The 12,509-nt window shown below is 45.1% G+C and overlaps 1 long non-coding RNA gene across 1 annotated transcript in view; it reads left to right on the top strand.

Moving 5' to 3' along the window:
- Positions 1 to 4,012: 4,012 nt before the first annotated feature.
- The window catches only part of LOC148502598 (uncharacterized), a 168,960-nt gene continuing 160,463 nt past the window's right edge, over positions 4,013 to 12,509 (top strand). The window contains exons 1-2 of the long non-coding RNA XR_015870001.1: positions 4,013 to 4,063; positions 9,053 to 9,103. This is a non-coding gene — a long non-coding RNA (uncharacterized LOC148502598). The remainder of the gene's footprint in view (positions 4,064 to 9,052; positions 9,104 to 12,509) is intronic.

Genomic DNA, 12,509 nt, shown 5'->3' with positions numbered 1-12,509 from the left:
GCACACTCTTACCCACCCTCACACAGCACACCCTTACCCACCCTCATACAGCACACCCTTACCTTCCCTCACACACCTTACCCTCTCACACAGCACACCTTTACCCTTCCTCACCCAGCACACCATTACCCTCCCTCACACACAGCACACCATTACCCTCCCTCACACACAGCACACCATTACCCTCCCTCACACACAGCACACCCTTACCCTCCCTCACACACCTTTACCCTCCCTCACACAGCACACCTTTACCCTCCCTCACACAGCTCACCATTACCCTCCCTCACACAGCTCACATTACCCTCCCTCACACAGCTCACATTACCCTCCCTCACACAGCACACCTTTACCCTCCCTCACACAGCACACCATTACCTTCCTTCACACACCTTTACCCACCCTGACAAAGCACACCATTACCAGCCTTCACACAGCACACCATTACCTACCCTGACAAAGCACACCATTACCCACCTTCACACAACACACCATTACCCACTCTCACACACCTTACCCACCCTCACACAGCACACCCTAACCCACCCTCACACAGCACACTCTTACCCACCCTCACACAGCACACCCTTACCCACCCTCATACAGCACACCCTTACCTTCCCTCACACACCTTACCCTCTCACACAGCACACCTTTACCCTTCCTCACCCAGCACACCATTACCCTCCCTCACACACAGCACACCATTACCCTCCCTCACACACAGCACACCATTACCCTCCCTCACACACAGCACACCCTTACCCTCCCTCACACAGCACACCCTTACCCTCCCTCACACAGCACACCATTAACCTCCCTCACACAGCACACCATTACCCTCCCTCACACAGCACACCCTTACCCTCCCTCACACACCTTACCCTTCCTCATACAACACACCCTTACCCTCCCTCACACACCTTACCCTCCCTCATACAACACACCATTACCCTCCATCATACAACACACCATTACCCTCCCTCACCCAGCACACCATTACCCTCCCTCACACAGCACACTCTTACCCTCCCTCACACAGCACACCCTTACCCTCCCTCACACAGCACACCATTAACCTCCCTCACACAGCACTCCATTAACCTCCCTCACACAGCACACCCTTAACCTCCCTCACACACCTTACCCTCCCTCACACAACACACCATTACACTCCCTCATACAACACACCATTACCCTCCCTCATACAACACACCATTGCCCTCCCTCACAGAGCACACCCTTACCCTCCCTCACACAGCACACCCTTAACCTCCCTCACACAGCACACCCTTAACCTCCCTCACACAGCACACCATTACCCTCCCTCACACAGCACACCCTTACCCTCCCTCACACACCTTACCCTCCCTCACACAACACACCATTACACTCCCTCATACAACACACCATTACCCTCCCTTATACAACACACCATTACCCTCCCTCACACACAGCACACCATTACCCTCCCTCAAACAGCAGACACCATTTCAATGTAAATTAAATGTGTGTATATATAAAAAAATATTTAATTGTCTATAGCAGAAGTTCACAAACACAAGTGTCCTCAAGGCACCCCAACAGTTCAGGTTTTAAAATATCCATGGTTGAGCACAGGTGGTTAAATCAAATTGTCTGAGGTACTAATTAAGTCACCTGTGGTCAAGCATGGATTTCCTTAAAACATGGACAGTTAGTATGCCTTGAGGACCGAGCTTGGGAATCTCTGGTCTGTTGGATTACCTTGCAGCCTCGGGTGACCTAAAATCCAGACTGCATAGCTGCACTTGTAAAGCCCAGTGCTGGGCATAGAGTATCTAGAAATGTTTAAATGTATGGATTGTGCCCTTATAGAAAAGTATTTCTAAAACTGGGTACACACGTAACATACAGTCAGGTCCATAAATATTGGGACATTGACAGAATTTTAATATTTTGGCCTCTATTCACCACCACAATGGCTTTGAAATGAAACAAACAAGATGTGATTTAACTGCAGACTTTCAGATTTAATTTGAGGGTAATTACATCCAAATCAGGTGAACGGTGTAGGAATTACAACGGTTTCTATATGTACCTCCCACTTTTTAAGGGGCCAAAAGTAATGGGACAAACTAAACAATCCTAAATCTAACTTTCACTTTTTAATACTTTGTTGCAAATCCTTTGCAGGCAATTACAGCCTGAAGTCTGGAACGCATAGACATCACCAGACGCTGGGTTTCATCCCTGGTGATGCTCTGCCAGGCCTCTACTGCAAAAGTCTTCAGTTCCTGCTTGTTCTTGGGGCATTTTCCCTTCAGTTTTGTCTTCATCAAGTGAAATGCATGCTCAATCGGATTCAGGTCAGGGAATTGACTTGACCATTGCATAACATTCCACTTTTTAGCCTTAAGAAACTCTTTGGTTGCTTTTGCAGTATGCTTCGGGTCATTGTCCATCTGCACTGTGAAGCGCCGTCCAATGAGTTCTGAAGCATTTGACTGAATATGAGCATATAATATTGCCAGAAACACTTCAGAATTCATTCTGCTGCTTTTGTCAGCAGTCACATCATCAATAAATACAAGGGAACCAGTTCCATTGGCAGCCATACATGCCCACGCCATGACACTACCACCACCATGCTTCACTGATGAGGTGGTATGTTTTGGATCATGAGCAGTTCCTTTCCTTCTCTTCTCTTCCCATCACTCTGGTACAAGTTGATCTTTGTCTCATCTGTCCATAGGATGCTGTTCCAGAACTGTAATGGCTTTTTTTAGATTTTGTTTGGCAAACTCTAATCTGGTCTTCCTGTTTTTGTGGCTCACCACTGGTTTGCATCTTGTGGTGATCCCTCTATATTCACTCTTGTGAAGTATTCTCTTGATTGTTGAATTTGACACATATACACCTACCTCCTGGAGAGTGTTCTTGATTTGGTCAACTGTTGTGAAGGGGTTTTTCTTCACCAGGGAAATAATTATTTTGTCATCCACCACAGTTGTTTTCCGTGGTCTTCTGGGTCTTTTGGTGTTGCTGAGCTCTCCAGTGCGTTCTTTCTTTTTAAGGATGTTCCAAACAGTTGATTTGGCCACACCTAATGTTTTTGCTATCTCTCTGATGGGTTTGTTTTGATTTTTCAGCCTAATGATGGCTTGCTTCACTGATAGTGACAGCTCTTTGGATCTCATATTGAGAGTTGATAGCAACTGATTCCAAATGCAAATGTCACACCTAGAATCAACTCCAGACCTTTTAACTGCTTAATTGATAATGAAATAACGAGGGAATATCCCACACCTGTCCATGAAATAGGTTTTGAGTTGATAGTCCCATTACTTTTGGTCCCTTAAAAAGTGGGAGGCACATATTGAAACTGTTGTAATTCCTACACCGTTCACCCGATTTGGATGTAATTACCCTCAAATTAAATCTGAAAGTCTGCAGTTAAAGCACATCTTGTTTGTTTTATTTCAAAACCATTGTGGTGCTGAATAGAGGCCAAAATCTGAAAATTCTGTTAATGTCCCAATATTTATGGACCTGACTGTATATATCTGCAGATGCTGGTTGGTCATACACACTGACCGACCACCATCATCTGGCTGCAGGGTCCCGCTGGCCGGGGGGTCACACCGCGACTCCCTCCCCGTGGCCTCCACTGCAACTGTACTGATGTGCACCACAGTCGACGCGATATGTCTGTGAACGACGACATTCACAGACATATAGCTGGTACACACTGGCCGACAGGCACAAGATATATTGGGTGATCAATTCATCTGCCAATATATCCGTCAGTGTGTACCCAGCATAAGGTAGTTTGTTTATTTATGGAATTGTGATTTTTGTGAATCACCTTTGTGTTCTGACATAGGAAGTGATATGGTAATTATCCTGGCCCTAACCAAATGTTTTCTAAGAAGGTGTTAAGGAAAGAGATAGCTATGTGCTAAAACAGGACGTGTTTAAGTCAAAATTGTTTGGTTTGCTTCCTGATGACTAAATACAAATTGTGTCTAATAGGAGGTCAATATATTAAAGGAGAAATGCGATTGGACCGTTCCTGTGGAATGTACGTTATATTTATATTTTTGAAGTCTGTTTCCTGAAGTTTGTACTAGTCTTAGCGGTTTATTGGCAGGATTACAACCTACTGTTTTGTGGCCTCTTACTATATAAAGGGCTGATTGTGGCCCTGTAGGAGAGTGTTTCTCTGACCATCTAGATCAGTGGTTCTCAAACTCGGTCCTCAGGACCCCATACAGGTCACGTTTTCCAGGTCACCCAGCAGATGCATGCACAGGTGTAGTCATTACTTACTGACACATTTTCAAAAATCTACAAGTGGAGCTAATTATTTCACTTGTGATTCTGTGAGGAGACCTGAAAAACATGCACTGTTTGGGGTCCTGAGGACCGAGTTTGAGAACCTGTGATCTAGAGCACAGGTTCTCAAACTCTGTCCTCAGGACCCCAAACAGTGCATGTTTTTCAGGTCTCCTCACAGAATCACAAGTGAAATAATTAGATCCACCTGTGAATCTATTACAGTGTGTCAGTAAGTAATGAGTACACCTGTGCACCTGCTGGGTGACCTGGAAAACGTGACCTGTGTGGGGTCCTGAGGACTGAGTTTGAGAACCACTGATCTAGAGAGGATTGTACTTCGAAAGAATATCTGTATGCTGTGATCGTCCCAATGACCTTCAGCAAGGGACTTGTCTTTTTAAAGACATTTGAGCACTAAAAATCTTTCCTTAAAACGCCTGCATCTGCCTGTATCCTGTGACTACCAGAGTAGCATCAAATGCTATTCCCATCCTCTGCTGTTCTGGGTTGAGCCCAGTGTCTCCAAGCTCAAGCCCCTTGTCGGCTAACCAGTGCAGACTAGTTCATTGTGATGGGCCAGAGGGAATTAGCTGACACCAACCAACGGGTGTTGCAGCATCATGCCCACACATACACAGAAGTAGGCGGTTCCAGATGCCGGTGTAGGAGCCTGCTGGTGGTGGCAGCAGCAACTTACCTGCCACTTACACAGTGGGGGGAGTTAGTAAGTGACTGTTACTGACAGTCAGAGGAAATTCCTAGTAGTGGAGAAGTAAGCCCACTCAGGTACGAGTAACCAAGGGCCTGATTCAGAGCCGGACGCAATTAGCGCTCGCTCGTCCAGAAAATAGGGGTGGCTATTCAAATGAACCGTTCTCTGTTTGCGGTCTGTTCACGCCTCTCGGTCTGAACGAGCGAACAAAACTTACGGTTGTTTTTTGGGAAACTACGCCCCCTGGCCGCTCGCATCCTACGTCATGTCCGCTATTTATTAGATTAATCGAGTACATCGACCAGGGTATGAATTGCTCGCTATTCTTGTGGTTGGTTTTTGCTACCACAATTTTGCGAGCAGTTCTGGCTATAAAATAACCCAGTGACGTGGTCAATGACACTGCTGTTTTAATTATGCACACCCATAAAACGCCCGTTTTGAACTTTAAGCACGCCTGCGATCGGATCTCCACTCCCCGTTTTCAAGCACCTTCCCCTGTTACCACCCACATACGCCTCATCCTGTCACTCAAATTGTCAGACATTCGCTATTTTGCGAGCACATGAATTTCGACCGCACTGACTGGTTCGCGCATGCGTATAACGATCCGTACGCATGCGCAGTTGGACAAACATCGCTCGGAGCGAACGAGAGGCCGCTTACGAGCGGCCCTGAATCAGGCCCCAAGTCTATTCTAGCTATGCACATAAATCTGTTATCGTTTGGCAGAGCAAGGTTGTCCAGTCACACCCGCCATCGCTCACCATACTCGCCCTCCCTCAACCTCCTCACACACCATCACCTACACACACCCTCTTCACCCACCGACAACCTCCCTCACATACTTTACCGAACCTCACCCACCTGACCCTCCATCACCAGTCTCACCCACCATATTGACTTTACCCACCCGCCATTACCCTCCTCACCCACCATCAGTAACCATACTCCTCTTCCCTCGCCCTCCTCACAAATCTTACCCTCCCTCACAAACTTTACCCATCATCACCCTCCATCATTCACCATCATCCACCCTTACCGTCCCTCACACACCATAATCACCCACCCTCACCCACCTTATCTGTCAACATGGTCTGAATGTCAACATTGAGACTGCCGACACCTAATTTTCGGTTTAGGCTTAGAGTTAGGTTGCAGTTCGGGTTAGATTAGGGTTAGGCTTAGATTAGGTTTAGGGTTAGGCTGCAATTAGAGAGAGAATCAGGTTAGGTTTATGGTTAGATTAGGATTACGATGCAATTTGGGTTAGGTTGAAGAGAGGGGGATAAAGTTAGGCTGCGGTTAGGGTTAGGGTCAGAGTAAAAGTGAATGGGAAATTGTATTGTCGACATGCTGGCAATCCACATTTTGAATGTCTACATTCGAAATGTGAACAAAATATACCTCATCTACTTTATTCTCCCTCACCATCCTCACCATTACCCATACTATCCTTCTTCGACACCATAATCACCATCACCAACCATACCCTGTCTCATACCCTGAGGAAGATGAGCCGAGCAGCAGCATTGAGCACAGACTGGAGTAGAGAGAGGTGGGAGTCAGGGAGGCCAGATAGGAGGAGGTTACAGTAGTCCAATCTGGAGATGACCAGCGAGTGGATGAGGGTTTTAGTAGCATCCAGGGTGAGGAAGGGTCTAATCCTGGAAATATTTTTGAGACGGAAGCTGCAGGACTGTGAGAGGTGCTGAATGTGTGGTTTGGAGGAGTCAAGGATAACTCCAAGACAGCGCACTTTGGGGCTAGAGGAGATAGTTGTGCCATCAATAGATAATCAAATTGTGGTAAGTGAGGTAATGGAAGAGGGTGGGAAGATGATCAACTCAGTCTTAGACATGATACCATGCATCATCCACCATACTCACCCTCACCCGATTTACCCACTTTCACCGACCCTCACCCACCATAGCCTGCATCACCCATCCTATTCCACTTTACCCTCCATCACACCATTACCCATCATCATCCACCCTCATACACCTTACCCTTCATCACCCCAATTACCCATCATATCCACCATACTCTCCATCACCAACCATACCCACCTTCACCTACCCCCACCCACCCTACCCTCCATCTGTATGATCATATACAGTAATTACATGGGTTACAAGTACACAAAGGCACTGCAGACCTCCATACCTAACACACAGGCTCTGGAGTACCTATAACCAGCTTACACGTTCTGGATCCCCCATACCTCACATACAGGTTTTGGGGACCGACATACCTAACATATGGGTTCTGGAGACCCTGATACCCAGCATACCCCTATAGCTCCTTATATCTGTCCATCGAAGATGCAGCGTCAGATCAGCTGCGTGGACATTTGGACATCTGATTAACCCTCGGGTTACTCAGGATGGCTGGATAATTTACGATGCTGGACATAGCCAATGGCTATAGCACGCCCGACCCCGCCCCCCCCCTCCATCCCATTTTGTGCAATGCTGCCATTCACCACCCCCCAAAAGCCAGAAGCATGTCAATCTTGCTGCAGCTTTTGGGTCACTGCCAGCAACATCGCAGGCCCAGATCTGCACATGCACAGAATGGGTCTGACACACCTGCAGATTCCCAAACATCGGGCTCATTCAGGCCCTATGTGATGTATTTGGGGTATAATATGGCTGTTTCTGTTGAAAAATACTATTTTGTGGATGCAACTAGTATTTAAAAGCAACCAGTGATTTTACAGACGTATAGTACAGGCTGCCATGACGAATGCTTAACTGATATTAAAGAAAGAGTAGCTTATCAATTTACTGGGAGCCATTGACATTGCTTAGGCCTGAGGCATGTGTGGAAACGTAACCACTTAACCGACGTGGTCACATGGGATGCGAACGCAGCCAATTGTGCTTCAGCTGACAAGGTGCGACCGCACCGCCCCGCTGTGTTTTTGGAGAGGAAATCCATTCTACACGTGTAGAGAACGGATCTCCTCTGAATCCCCCAGACTCTCCTGCGGACCAGGAGATTTCTGTCCGGTTTTGCCGGAAAAAATTGTCAGTTAAGTGGTTAAAGGCGGCATCAGCATTGTGTTTTCCCATCTAGAAACTCGTTAGTCGTGGTTGGACAACATATACTCCATATATTTATGAGAACAGAGCCTGCCATTTCGGCAGGAAACCGTAAAGTCACCAGGTCGCAGCAGAGGCAGCCATTTTGTCCGCTGAACCAAAGTTTTAATGGAGCCCAATGTTGGACTAATTGCTCAGTGAATTGATCGGCTGCACTGTCCTGAATATATGCTTTCCTAGTAAATTTGTAGGCCGTGTCCATAAGAATGGCTGCCCTTTAAGATTAATTGATCACCCTTATTCGTAGATTTTGGTCATCGGTCAACAGATTTGCATCCAGGTGTCTAGTTAATTATCTACCGCTATCGGTGGAATGGGCATTTTTGGGGGTCCTGCCACCGTCTGTTTCGAGTGGGGGTGATAGTAAAATATTATTCCTGATTATATCAGCGGTGACTTGTAAATGTATATTACAGATGTGGACCCATGCACATCCCCCATCCATTTCTTTGTTCCGGGCTAAACTATTTTTTTGCTTTCCAAATGGACTGGCTAGAGACCACACTGCACAAAGAGACTAAGGCCCTCATTCAGAGCCGCTCGCTATTTGCGGTCGTTCGTTCAAAAACAAGGGGTGCCCGTTACAGGCTGAGATGGGATCTGTGTCTTTTTGGGACTCCTTTCCCCTGTTTTCTTTTATTAGAGAGTTGTTGTTTTTTGTGTGTGTGTGGGGGGGGGGGGGGGTGCTTGCCATGATTAGACTGCTTTGAATACTATGTGCCATCTCTTGTTTTTGTCTTTTGATAGAAATATTATTCTGTAATTATATTGTATTATTTGTATATTGCTACCCTTAATTGGTCTTTGTTCTATTTGTTATTTATTTTGTTTTCTGATGTATGTGTACTATATTATTGCTCTGATGAATAAAAGAAATGATTAAAAAAAAAAAAATGATCTATTGTTCTGACAGATCGTGAGACAGAAGTGGCTGCTAATGGCAGAGAGAAATGACCGTAGAAAGGTATGTAAGGAAATTCCTTAGCAATGTATTATAGGCTTACGCCTTAGGAATATCATACGCTTCTGGCATCATTGATCCACCACTCCCAGCTGTGTCGTACACTATGACGTTACAGTATATAGGTGAGATGTCGGTAGTGCGGACATGTACAATATTGTCTCACGTTAAGTCATTTGATTGCCGCAAATTCAATCTACTCTTTTGAGCGTTGATGCCCCGCAAATGGGCATGGGATGTTCACCGCGCAGAATTGTCCTCAGCGTCCATCTCTGTATCAGGCTCTCAGTACAATCCCAATCATATCAATCTCAGTGCAATCGCTTTGATATCAATCCCAGCACAGTCCCACTCCTATCAATCCCAGCACAGTCCCACTCATAGGAATCAGGCATACGGTGGTTCTCTAACTATGCGGATATAGGTCAAAATGTAATAACCTGCGAGTTGCAGTCACCAGCGTAATTTGGGTGATTTGCGCGCTAGTTTTACGGCACCAATCATTTAAAAGACAAAACCAAGTTGGTTTTGCCTTTTAAACTATTGCCACATTAAATCTACGGTCTCAATCACCGAAATCGCTCCCGTGCCTGCATCTCGCAGTGTATGTTTTTTATATGGCAGTACATCACTTTTGGGCCATCATGTGAGTGTCAGATTGACAGCCTTGCTGTACCACTATACAGCCTCACTATACCTAAATGCACTATGGGGTTTGGAGAATTCATAAACAGAGGCGGTAATATTGATTTGACTGCCTCCATCTACACCAGCAAGCTGCATTATTTCTTTAACATTCTGTTAAATCTTAAAAATAAGGGTACGGCAGTTGATGAACGATACTAAATTTAATAAACCTAAAGAAACCTAGTTGAATATATTGATTTTTCCTTCCACAAGCAGCCTGTAGTATAATGATTTACCACAAGATGGCGCCATTGTACCATGGATGTCAGCTATGTATTTACAGTCATGGCCCTTGTTTTCTCAGTGTCATTTATTCACATTGATATTACATATAGAAAATGTTTTCACCAGCAAGAGCTACTAATAATTTGTATGGTCAGCTGTACAGTACCAGCCTCATCTACGTTGTGCTGTAATTCATTATCAGTATCTGGTCTTATGCTTTATGTATGGTCAGCTGTACAGTACCACCCTCATCTTCTACATTGTGCTGTAATTCATTATCCATATCTGGTCTTATGCTTTATGTATGGTCAGATGTACAGTTCCACCCTCGTCTACATTGTGCTGTAATTCATTATCAGTATCTGTCTTATGCTTTATGTATGGTCAGCTGTACAGTACCAGCCTCATCTACATTGTGCTGTAATTCAATATCAGTATCTGATCTTCTGCTTTATGTATGGTCAGCTGTACAGTACCACCCTCATCTTCTACATTGTGCTGTAATTCATTATCTGTATCTGGTCTTATGCTTTATGTATGGTCAGCTGTACAGTACCACCCTCATCTTCTACATTGTGCTGTAATTCATTATCTGTATCTGGTCTTATGCTTTATGTATGGTCAGCTGTACAGTACCACCCTCATCTTCTACATTGTGCTGTAATTCATTATCTGTATCTGGTCTTATGCTTTATGTATGGTCAGCTGTACAGTACCACCCTCATCTTCTACATTGTGCTGTAATTCATTATCTGTATCTGGTCTTATGCTTTATGTATGGTCAGCTGTACAGTACCACCCTCATCTTCTACATTGTGCTGTACTTCATTATCAGTATCTGGTCTTATGCTTTATGTATGGTCAACTGTACAGTACCAGCCTCCTCTACATTGTGCTGTAATTCAATATCAGTATCTGATCTTCTGCTTTATGTATGGTCAGCTGTACAGTACCACCCCCATCTTCTACATTGTGCTGTAATTCAGTATCTGATCTTCTGCTTTATGTATGGTCAACTGTACAGTACCACCCCCATCTACATTGTGCTGTAATTCATTATCAGTATCTGACTTATGCTTTAGCCTTTATGGGGTTAATCCTATTAGCCGTGATGATCTTGCTGGCGCGAGTCATCGCTGCAATGGGCACACTTTACGGCACCCCGAACTCGCAGTGCAAAATTCCGCAAATTTGGGCTCAGCAGGCAGCAAAGGGTGCGAGGTGCTGGACCATTGCCACGGCAACATGCACCCTTCGTAGCTAATTAGGTTGACCCCCTATGTATGGTCAGCTGTATGTTTATTTTGTTTTGTGTATATGGACACCTGCACCATAACGTTTTGCTCTTTATTGGAAATGATGCCTGTTATATATTTTGGGGGATTTTTCATATACAGCTGCACAGTACAACTTCTCTCATTTCATATATTGCTGAATATATGTTGCTTATCAATACTACTCTCTTGTCCTGTCTGCTGGATGTAATATCCCGTTTCTATTCTGTATACACAGGTAACTATGCTAAGTACATGAGCGGCTGCGATTTTATTTTGGATTTGCAGCTGCGATAAAATACAAATGTCAGTGTCAGTCGTGTATCTGCAAGCCCTGAGACGCCCACTTTCAATGTCCGTGTATAGTGCAAAGCCTCCGGCGGACTTCAGCACTCCACCATCGCACAGACCATCGACACTTGCAATTCCATATAGCTGGCGCATTGTCTCCTTGTGAACTTTCCCTAAACATGGCCTCTGCGGCTCACTGATACGCTGGTGACGCTCCCATAACTTGGCCAAGAGACGGCCTTTTTTGGGGGGGATCACTTCTAGCCGTCCTCCCAGTCACCCGCCCAGCAACGCCAAAGGCTTTCCACCGCCAGCTCAATGGGAGCGACTCCATATGCATCAGAGGTCTCTGCGCACACTTAGCGGTACGCATGCGCCGTAGGGGTTTCCGGGTCTTTGCGCGCATGCGCCGTAGCAAATAATCGTACTATTGCGCAAAAAAAAACCATCGATACTGCGTTCACCTCGGTGCAGTGCTGAACGTTAGGACAACAGCATAAAACTTACCAAGTGATTTATTGGTGTTCAGGCCCCGTATTATCCTAGTATCTGTTTTCCAGATCACTTGTCTATCACAGAGTTTACTTTTCACAATGCAATAGCGCCGGGTGGTAACATCACATAACAGGTGTAATTCTTACCCATCAGACCCCCCAAATAACTGAAGCAAAGCACAATTTCTTGTAACATTTATTTTTATATATATTTATATATATAAAAAATTAAATATATATCATATTGTGTTTAAGACTAAAAATATAGTACATAATATTCAAAAAAAAAAAAGGGAATGGAATAGAATTGAACATTAAACAGAGTGCAGGAAACATTTGTATAATTCTACGGCTGAATGTTCCTGTAGAAGCTGTCTCTGCCTGTAGTGACCACAAGGGTACGCCTATTGGGGATGAGAGCTCTGTTGTATCCGACCT

The sequence above is a fragment of the Taudactylus pleione genome, unplaced genomic scaffold (genome assembly GCF_031769625.1).
Source record: "Taudactylus pleione unplaced genomic scaffold, aTauple2 ptg000490l, whole genome shotgun sequence".
Classification (NCBI taxonomy): domain Eukaryota; kingdom Metazoa; phylum Chordata; class Amphibia; order Anura; family Myobatrachidae; genus Taudactylus; species Taudactylus pleione.
The sequence above is the reverse complement of the archived record's forward strand: the minus strand, read 5'-3'. Positions and strand labels throughout refer to the sequence as shown.